The sequence below is a fragment of the Budorcas taxicolor genome, chromosome 17, assembly GCF_023091745.1.
Source record: "Budorcas taxicolor isolate Tak-1 chromosome 17, Takin1.1, whole genome shotgun sequence".
In the NCBI taxonomy this organism is placed as follows: Eukaryota; Metazoa; Chordata; class Mammalia; order Artiodactyla; family Bovidae; genus Budorcas; species Budorcas taxicolor.
The window spans coordinates 1,515,792-1,527,135 of record NC_068926.1 but is presented as its reverse complement, the minus strand read 5'-3'; the positions used below and the strand labels follow the sequence as shown (position 1 = coordinate 1,527,135).

The 11,344-nt window shown below is 37.4% G+C and overlaps 1 pseudogene; it reads left to right on the top strand.

Moving 5' to 3' along the window:
* Positions 1 to 427: 427 nt before the first annotated feature.
* LOC128062544 (galectin-related protein-like) lies at positions 428 to 947 on the top strand (annotated as a pseudogene).
* Positions 948 to 11,344: the final 10,397 nt, after the last annotated feature.

The following is an 11,344-nucleotide window of genomic DNA, read 5'->3' as shown; positions in this document are numbered from 1 at the left end:
GCTGCAGTCGGTGGGGTCGCGAAGAGTGGGATAGGACTGAGCGACTTCACTTTCACTTTTCACTTTCATACATTGGAGAAGGAAATGGCAACTCACTCCAGTGTTCTTGCCTGGAGAATCCCAGGGGCGGAGCCTGGTACGCTGCCGTCAAGGGGGTCGCACAGAGTCGGACACGACTGAAGCGGCTTGGCAGCAGCAGAGATCTCTTCAAGAAAATTGGAAATATCAAAGGAACATTTCATCCAAAGAAGGTCACAATAAATGACAGAAACAGTAAAGACCTAACAAAAGCAAGAAATCAAGAAGAGATGGCAAGACCTGCGCCTCCGCCTGGCGCAGGACCGCCCCGGGATCCCTGCCCGCGCCAGGTCCCACGTCCCATGCCGCCCGGCCGCCAGCTGCGCACCCCTTCACTCTGCGTGAGAAGATGGTGGAGTCGGTGGCTGACAGCCATGCAGTGGTGAAACTAGATGATGGGCATTTAAACAACACCTTGGGCTCGCCAGTTCAAGCCGACGTGTACTTCCCACGACTGATCGTGCCGTTTTGTGGGCACATTAAAGGTGGCATGAGACCAGGCAAGAAGGTGTTAGTGATGGGCATTGGTAGACCTCAACCCAGAAAGCTTTGCAATCATCTTGACCTGTGGTGATTCAGAAGATCCTCCCGCCGACGTGGCAATTGAACTCAAAGCAGTGTTCACAGACCGGCCTCTACTCAGAAATTCTGGTATATCTGGGGAAAGGGGTGAAGAACAGTCAGCAATCCCTTACTTCCCATTCATCCCAGACCAGCCATTCAGGGTGGAAATCCTTTGTGAGCACCCATGTTTTAGAGTGTTTGTGGATGGACACCAACTTTTTGATTTTTACCACCGCATTCAAACGTTATCTGCAATTGACACCATAAAGATCAACGGAGACCTCCAGATCACTAAGCTTGTCTGATGTTTAAACCACGTCTGTTTCAAAGAGCAACAGGTGCCACAACTGCCTGACTGTTGATCTGGAAGAAATGTCCTAGCAAGGTCTAAAGACTTAAAAAGAAAACAAAAAGGCAGACTTCACTGTCTCTTCTTTCTGTGCAGTTTAAACCCAAAATGACTTCATCGGTGGTTTGCCCTTAGGAAGCTATCGGAACTAAGACACCAAGCCATTATTCCCAGAACAAAGTAATATATTTATACTGGATTTTATTCAGACTAAACTGAGAAGGATCTGTGACAATTTGTGATTTGGTAATAAGTTATTCATCTTTTCAAAGCAAGGTGATATTTCAAACAAAAGTGGTAAAGACTTAACAACAACAAAGACGGTACACAGAAATCAACTCATTTCTGCACTGAAGTGGAATTGTGTAGCACAACCAACATTTTAGTCAGGGTATTTAACATAGAATGTAGGTTGTTCAAGGTGTTGTTTTGTCTGTTTGTTTTGTTGTTGTTTTTTTTCCTTTTTGCACAGCATAATGTTAACTCAGATTTTTTAAGCTTTCTTGTAGTTATTTATTTCTACTCAGTGTATGTGTTAGAGATGATTAATGTCTCAAGAACAGCTTGTTATGAACTTTTGAATGTACAATTATCTTAGGTCTGAGTGGGGAAATTACCTAGTATAGTCATGAGAAAGATGAGTTTCTACCTTAAAGAGCCGAGTCTTATCCTCCTACCCCTAAACTTAGGATCTCTTGATATAAATTGCTGTAAGTGCTTTTGGGAAAACTTTGCAACAGTTTGGTAACACTGCTTTTCAAGTTATTAATGATTATGTAAAATTCTACTTAACATTGCTTTTTCTCCATACTGTGAAATTAGCACAGTATTGGCGTCCTTAAGACTAATTAACTACTTTTCACTGGATCTACATAATAGCTCATCAAGTTGTTATTAAGCTAGCTGAAAACACATTAAGAGGTGATTGCATCGATAGTTTTAAAAATGGACTATTATATACATTTTTAAAGGTATAGTGTGAAAATGATTTGGGAATGCAATGGAAAGCAGAAGCAAATGGCCCCAAATAACTTACTTGGAAATAATTTATATCAACTTAAGCTGTTAGCTCATTGTGTCACTTTTATTATGTGACCCTCACCAATCCCTAAGCAATGCTTTTGGAGCTTCAGAGTAGAAGATGCTTCCTACTGTGTGGACTCTGCTAAGATAGTACGATAAGACAAGATCCAACCTAGGAAATGATCCAGTTAGTTTATCTGAAAAGTTAACTCCCACTACTCTAGGTCTTTGAGTCCAGCCAATAGTATGAATGCTCCAATGAAGCAGTTTCCCTGTACTTGTGGAACTGATTAGACAGTAGGTAGTCTCCAGGGAAAGCTTGCAGTGATACACACGTCACTGGAAGGCAAGGGATGGTTGGAGTCCTGGGTGCTGGATTTCATAAACTGCATTGGCCTTGGAGAGAAGGACCCTTGGCGTTGCTCTGGTCAGCTAGTTGGCGGCTGGCGGTGGGGTGGGGGTGGGTGGGGGGGGCGGGGTGGGTAAGGGGGTGCTGGGGTGGGGTTGTATTTATATACAATTTAGGTTTTATTTGTACAGCATACTGCATCTTGTTATGACACGTCCTTGTCCTGCTTTGCTTTTGAGTTTTTTTACACAACGTACAGAGGCACTTAAGTGGCCACGTCATTTTCACGTGTCAAGAATGTAGACAGTGTTTCAGTACCAAAGTTTAAGAAAAAGCAAACTAAAATCGTGAATTTTTTTTTATAGGTGATATATTTGGATTATCCTCAGCTTTGAAACTGTTTAGCACAGTTCCATTGTATTATGTAAGAAGATGCTTTATCCAATAAGACTGTCTGAGCATTGAGAAGCTTTATGTCCCAGCTGACTTAACCAGCCATATTCAGCCAGGAGGACTGTGCTCTGGCTCCGTATTTTGGAGCCCGTGACAAACCTTGTGCAGCCACTAGATTTTGTCAAGTATTTGTAGAGAGACCTAGAGGACACCCTGAAATATATTGGTAGGGGTTTTGAGTCTCATTGTGGTAGAAGACCTCCCCCCCCCCCCAACAGGAGGTTTTTCTTTGAGTGGGCATCCATTCCCACCCACTGCATAATTCAGCAGAAACTGGAGGAGTTGGGGGTATAACTGTTGGAACTGACACTGTTCTCTCTACCTATCAGCTAACTGGTTAGCAGCCAAGACCTTAGGCAGCTTAGTGTAAAGATACACTGTTAACCCTTCATTGTTCTGTGGGGTCAGTGAGAACCTCTTGGTTAAGCTTATTGAAATTTATCAAAATGATGTGATGATTTGATTCAGGTATAATTAAGTTAGTGGGGGGCTAGTCTAGCTGTATTAATCATTAGCTGTAAACTGGAAACTGTTCACATCCTCTCATCAGCATGTGAGGTCTAAGGTGGGAATTCAGGATGAAAAGTGCAATTTTAAGCTTCACAGGAAAGCATTTGGGTGTGTAAAGTGTTATTCCTGACCAGAGCCCTAATTCTGCAATATGACCAAAACCAAGGAACATAAATATCAGGCTCTGGGGGAATAATAGGCAGGCTTTAGACAATCTGTTCATTTCTGCATCAAATTTGGAGTGAATGTATATATCTACTTAAAAGTTAATAGAAGTGACTTCTACTTTCTGGGCTATCCCAGAATTGTCTTAATTTTTTTTTTAAATTTGAAACCCCATTTCAAATCATGCCAACGTTAGTTCAAAACCTCCAGAAGGATCATTCTTAGAATTGTTGATGATTTGTTAAAATGGCAAATCCTTTCATTTGTATTAAGAAAATATCCAAAAAGAGGGCGGGAGAATTTTGCCTTGAGAGAAACACCCTTGGCATTTTCCAGCTACATTATTAATGTAGAAATAATGTTCCTATGATGACATATTTTCAAAGAAACACTTTCTTATTTACTGCGTGGTGTAAAATGTTGCTAAATGTGTTTTAGTGTTATGATATCACTGCTGAAAGTTATTTGCACTATAATAAAGGAATTTTCTACAAAAAAAAAAAAAGAAGAAGAAGAAGAAGAGATGGCAAGAATACAAAGAAGAACCCTACATAAAATATCTTAATAGCCCGGATAACCATAATGGTGTGGTCACTCACTTAGAGCTAGACATTCTGGAGTATGAAGTCAGGTGGGCCTTAGGAAGCACTGTTGCCAATAAAGATAGTGGAGGTGATATAATTCCAATAGAGCTATTTAAAATCCTAAGAGATGGTGGTGTTAAAGTGCTGCACTCAATATGTCAGCAAATATGGAAAACCCAGAAGTGGCCGCAGGACTGGAAAAGATCAATCCTCATTCAAATTCCCAAGAAGGGTAGTACTAAACAATGTTTAAACCACTGGACAATTGCACTCATCTCCCATACTAGTAAGGTTATGCTCAAAATCCTCCAAGCTAGGCTTCAGCATCATGTGATCTGAGAACTTCCAGATGTTCAAGCTTGGTTTAGAAAAGGGAGAGGAAACAGACATCAAATTTCCAACATTTGCTGAATCATAGAAAAAGCAAGGGATTTCCAAAAAACCCCTCTGTTCCATTGAATACTCTAAAGCCTTTGACTGTGTGGATCATAACAAACTGTGGAGAACTCTTTAAAAAAAAAAATTATTTACTAAACAAATACATGTGAAGTCCTTGTTCTGTTCTAGGTACAACACTGAACAAAAGAAACAAAATTTCTAGGCCTCTTAGAGTTTACATACTATAATTACATTTTTTTCTCTTTTTTTTTCCATTTTATTTTATTTTTATTTTACTTTACAATACTGTATTGGTTTTGCCATACACCAACCTGAATCCGCCATGGGTGTACACTGGGAAACTCTTAAAGAGATGAGAAAATCAGAACATCTCACCTGTCTCCTGGAAAACCTGTATGCTGTTCAAGAAGAAACAGTTAGAACCTTATATGGGACAACTGACTGGTTCAGGATTGAGAAAGGAGTACAACAAGGCTGTTTATTGTCACCCTGTTTATTTAACTTATACACAGATCATGTCATGTGAAATGCCAGGCTGGATGAATGACAAGCTGGAATCAAGACTGCCCAGAGAAATATCAACAACCTCAGATATGGGAATGATATCACTCTAATGGCAGAAAGTGAAGAAGAACTAAAGAACCTCTTAATGAGGGTGAAGAAGAGTGAAAAAGCTGGCTCAAAACTCAGTATTGAAAAAAACTAAGATCATGGCATCCAGTCCCATCATTTAATGGCAAATAGAAGAGGAAAAGGTGGAAGTAGTGACAGATTTACCCTTCTTGGCCTCCAACATCACTGTGGATGGTGACTGTAGCCCTGAAATAAGAAGACAATTGCTTCTTGGCAGAAAAGCTATGGCAAACTAGCCAGTATGCTAAAAAGCAAAGACATTACTTGGCCTACAAAATCCTCATAGTCAAGGCTATGGTCTTTCTAGTAGTCATGTATGGATGTGAGAGCTGGACAATAAGGAAGACAGAGGGTTGAAGAATTGATGCTTTCATACTGTGGTGCTGGAGAAGACTCTTGAGAGTCCCTTGGACAACAATGAGATCAAACAATCAATCTTAAAGGAAAAAAACCCTGAATACTCATTGGAAGGACTGATGCTGACACTGAAGCTTCAATACTTTGACCACCAGATGTGAACAGTCAACTCACTGGAAAAGACTCTGATGTTATAAAAGATTGTAGATTGGAGGGGAAAAGGACAACAGAGGATGAGATGGTTGGATCACATCACCAATTCAATGGACATAAACACCTGCCTACAGATTAAATTTGCGTCTCTGAAGCATTGGAGTAGATCATGCCCATTGTATTAGTTTCTTGTGGCTGCTGAAACAAATTGCTGCAAACTTAACAGGGATTTATCCTTTCATGGTTCTGGAGGACAGAAGTCAAGGTATTAGCAGAGTCACACTACCTCTAAAGGTACTAGGGAAAATGTTTCATTGCCTCTTCCAGCTCTTTGTGGGTCCTTGGCCGCATCACTCTAATCTCTGCCTCTGTCTTCAAATGGCCTTCTCCCCACTGCCAATTCATGTCTTTTTCATTGGATTTAGGGCCAACCCTAAACCAGCATGAGTTCACCTTGCATGGGTGTGTGCTAAGTGGCTTCTCTCGTGTCCAACTCTTTGGGACCCTATGGACTGTATTCCGGGAGGCTACTCAGTCCAAGGGATTCTCTAGGCAAGAATACTGGAGTGAGTTGCTATGCCCTCCTCCAGGGGGTAGTCTCAATCCAGGGGTCAAACCCTCATCTCTTACATCTCCTGCATTGGTAGGCAGGTTCTTTACCACTAGTGCCACCTGGGTGGCCCATGAGTTCATCTTGATCCTTACATCTGCAAAACTCCTATTTCCAAATAAGATCAGATTCTGAAATTCTTGGATAGACAAGAATTTGGTGGGTGGAGTGAGGGAGATGCTCCATGCAACCCACTACATTAAATCTGTCAAAAGATAAGTTATAATCTTTTGGAGTTCTCTCATCTTTCAGGATCCTAGGCCACTACTTAAAAAATGTTTATCCCATCATATTTAAGGGATTCCTGGGCTCAGAAGAAAGATTAGTGTTGCGTGTAAATATTATAAACATTAGAAACAAGCATATCAACAGATGCCCCAGAATTCTAAAATTAGATAAGAATTTATTCCTAAAGAAATTACATGTGCATATTTTCCTTTCTATTGAATTTTTACTGAATCTTCATGTAAAATTTTTAATGGGAGAATTTGAAACAGATGTTTGTAACCTTTCCCTGTATTATAGTAGATATAATAGAAAGAAGGGCCCAATGCAAATTTTAGTTTCTTACATGTATGTCTATCTGATGTTTTTCAATACAATGATCAAAGTAGATACGACCATTTGTAAGTTCTTATATATTATTTTTTATTCAATAATACAGTTTGGATAGCTCATCAATATTTTCTTATGTTGATATTAGAAAAATACTTTATAATCCTTTATTTTTATAAATGTAGTACATAGAACATAAATCCATGAGTCTCTTCTTCAAAGAGGAATGTCAGTAATTTCAGTGCCTCCTGTAATTGTCATTTAGATTTTTATTAGGTCAAATATCTCTGATCTAAGAGTTTTCTTTCTCATTCAGTTCTATCTTTTCACTCATGTATTGTTTTCACTTGATTTCATTGAACTAGTACTGCATGCCAGGCTTCAACAGTACAAGAACTGTGAAATTCCAGATGTTCAAGCTGGATTTAGAAAAGGTAGAGGAACCAGAAATCAAATTGCCAACAACATTGTATCATAGAAAAATCAAGAGAATTCGAGAAAAACATCTACCTCTGCCTCATTGACTATGCTAAAGCCTTTGACTCTGTGGACAACTACAAATCGTGGGAAATTCTGAAAGAGAGGGGAATACAAGACTACCATACCTGCCTGCCTCCTGAGAAACCTGTTTACAAGTCAAAGAGCAACAGTTAAAACCAGACATGTATACAGCGGACTGATTTAAAATTGGGACAGGAGTATGTCAAGGTTGTGTATTGTCACCCTGCTTCACTCAGTTATGTCCAACTCTTTGTGACCCCCATGGACTGCAGCATGCCAGGCTTCCCTGTCCATCACCAAATCCCTGAGCTTGCTCAAACTCAAGTCTATTGATTCGGTGATGCCATCCAACCATCTCATCCTCTGTCATCCCCTTCTTCTACCTTCAGTCTTTTCCAGCATCAGGGTCTTTTCCATGAGTCAGCTCTTTGCATCAAAGTATTGGAGTTTCAGCTTCAGCTTCAATCCTTCCAGTGAATATTCAGGACTGATTTCCTTTGGGATAGACAGCTTGGATTTCCTTGCAGTCCAAGGGACTCTCAAGAATCTTCTCCAACACCACAGTTCAAAAGCATCAATTCTTTAGTGCTCAGGTTTCTTTATAAGTCCAACTATCACATCCATACATGACTACTAGAAAAACTAGTTTTGACTAGATGGACCTTTGTTGGTAAAGTAATGTCTCTGTTTTTGAATATGCTCTCTAGTTTGGTCATAACTTTCCTTTCAAGGAGTAAGCGTCTTTTCATTTCATGGCTGTAGTCACCATCTGCAGTGATTTTGGAGCTCCATAAACTAGTTTCTCACTTTCCACTGTTTCCCCATCTATTTGCCATGAAGTGATGGGACCAGATGCCATGATCTTAGTTTTCTAAATGTTGAGTTTTAGGCCAATTTTTTCACTCTCCTCTTTCACTTTCATCAAGAGGCTCTTTAGTTCTTCTTTGCTTTCTGCGTAAGTGTGGTGCATGTCTGAGGTTATTGATATTTCTGCTGGAAATCTTGATTCCAGCTTGTGCTTCATCCAGCCCAGCATTTCACATAATGTACTCTGCATATCAGTCAAATAAGCAGGGTAAAAAATACAGCCTTGACGTACTCCTTTTCCTATTTGGAACCAGTCTGTTATTCCATATCCAGTTCCAACTGTTGCTTCTTGACCTGCATACAGACTTCTCAGGAAATCTGTTTAGCTATAAACAGATTTCTCAGGAAATTTGTTTAGCTATAGTGGCATATTTTATATTCTAAAACTAAATTCTGTATGTAAATATATCATTTTAAAAACAAGTTTTTCACACTTATGTTCATAATTGAGATAGACTGTTTGGCACTAAATGAATTTGAGTAAATAAACACATTTGTGTTATGAAATAACAATTTCAGAATTTTTTAAGCTTTTTAACATCATCAATTTTAAAGCTTAAAATATTTCTCTAAAGAGCTGTCAAATTTAACTGATTTCCTTCCCCAACTGTGGTTGAGAGTAGCTCTTGGATGTGTTTTGTTTGTTTTTTTTTTTTCCAATTTGCTACTGAAATAGTTCTCTGTGAATTTTCCAGTTTAGTTCTGTAGATTTCATATTAAAATTTACTATAAACTTATCATTCTTATCTTGATTTTCAAGTTTATTATATTTATATTCATATTCTTTAAATTTGAAACCATAAACTTTTTCATAACTCTGATTAATTTTGTCTATTCATAATAAAATAATGCAAATTATTATTTTTATTTTCTAGTAGAAATGTTTTAGCTGTATACACTGTATTTATATTCATTATTTTCATCTTTTGAAATATATTCTTAATTTTTTCTTCAATTTGTTATTTTATTAAGATTATGCTATTATTTACTTTATTTTATTATTTCTGCTCACAAGTATTTTACTTTTAATTTATAAATTAATATATTGTAGTCAATACAGTAAAAGTAGGAATTAATACTTCTATGCTTATATTTAGTTAAGTTTCTTTTTGTGAGTGCCTAAGTAAATGTTCATATGAATATTGGCATATGCTATGAAATAAGATACATTTATTGTTTCAGGTTGATATTTACTATGCCTACTTATTTTATTAATTAATTTTATTTGTGATAGTGTTTTTTAAATATAAATTTATTTATTTAAATTGGAGGTTAATTGCTTTACAATATTGTATTGGTTTTGCCATACATCAACATGAATCTGCCACAGATGTCCACGTGTTCCCCATCCTGACCCCCCCTCCCTCTTCCCTCCCCGTACCATCCCTCTGGGTCATCTCAGTGCACAAGCCCCAAGTATCCAGTATCATGTGTCGAACCTGGACTGGCGATTCATTTCATATATGATATTATACATGTTTCAGTGTCATTCTCCCAAATCATCCCACCCTCGCCCTCTCCCACAGAGTCCAAAAGACTGTTCTATATATCTGTGTTTGTTTTTTGTGTGTGTGTGTGTCAATTATGGTCAAACTTTTAGCTAAATCTCTGTATATTTTCCTTGTAGTTTAATAGATTTTGATTAACAGTTTCCATTCTGTTTACCACAAGTTATTTTCCATGTATTCTTCTTCATTATTTACCATGCCTTCTACAATTATACAGTGGTTCTATCTTTTGTAACATTTTTGATAGTTATAATGCTATGTTTTTTTCTTATTCAATACTTATTTAGTCTTACACCAACTCTTGTTTGTAGTATTTGTCTTATAGTCAGAATACTGTTTCAATTTTTTTTTTTTTTAGCCTCTCTGAAGCCTTAGCCATTTGTGTTAGGACTTAGAAATTTACACTTGTCATCATTATGTTTGGTCTAATGTGTGACATTCTGTGATTAAGGGAGCTCTAAGTGTACAAAAGAAATAATCTATAAAGCCAGAAGCTAGTTTGTAAACTATGAACCCAGAGGCTAATCTGTGGAAGAATCTTCCAAACATGAGACATGAAAATTGTGAATGGAAGAATATATTCTTATTTTACACCTAGTAAAAAAAAAAGTCTTATTCTAGCAGAACTACATAATATAACATATATAAGTATACTATATATATATGTGTATATATATATATATACTATGTGTGTGTGTGTATATATATATATATATATATATATACTGTGTATATATATATATAAAGAATACCTGGATTATAGCATAAGTATAAAGCATATTGTTCCATAAATATATAGAGTGTATACTTAATAAAGTATGTAATAATAAAAGTTGTATTTATAAAAAGGCCATGCATTTTCTTTCTCTGTGGGAATTGTTTTAAAACTGTATATAATCAGACCTCTTGTGTTGGGGAGAAAAACCTGTATTTTACAAATAGTGCATATGTCACTGTGACAGGTTTATATTTTATGGATCCTATCACTAATAAAACACCGAATACCCATCAACCATGCTGGAGGGAAGATTGAATATTTTTCTCTTCTCTCTATGGAAAATGATAGTAAAAATTATTGCAATGCCAGAAGAATCCTATATCTATCAAAGGAATTGAATTCACAAACACCACCAATGAAGAAATCTTCAGGCATAGATGGCTGCAATGCAAAGTTTATGTAATATTTAAAGAAGAAATAATTACAATCATGCACAATGTCATCTAAAAAATATGAGAATCAACTTATTTTATGAGCTTAACACTAACCTGATTCTAAAAGCAAATACATTGCAAGAAAAGGAAAATGAAAGACCAATATCTTTCATGATCATATATGCAAATATCTTTGGCAAAATATTACCAAATCAAATCAAACAACTGAAAAGATTGAGTTGGTCAAAAAGTTCATTTTTTCCCATAAGGTGGCTCTAGAAGGGCTTTCATTAGTTCCTCAGTTGTGTCTGACTCTTTGCAACCCCATGGATGGTAGGCTGCCAAGCTCCTCTTCCATTCCTTCTCCAGGGGATCTCCCCAACCCAGGAATTGAGTCTGGGTAACCGGCATTGCAGGCAGATTCTTTACCATCTGAGCCACCATGGAAGCTCCCTAGTATGGGTTAGTTTTCTTTGATTTCATTCAAAACAATTCTGTTCGATTATGTGAGAGCTGTCATATCAGCATGCATTA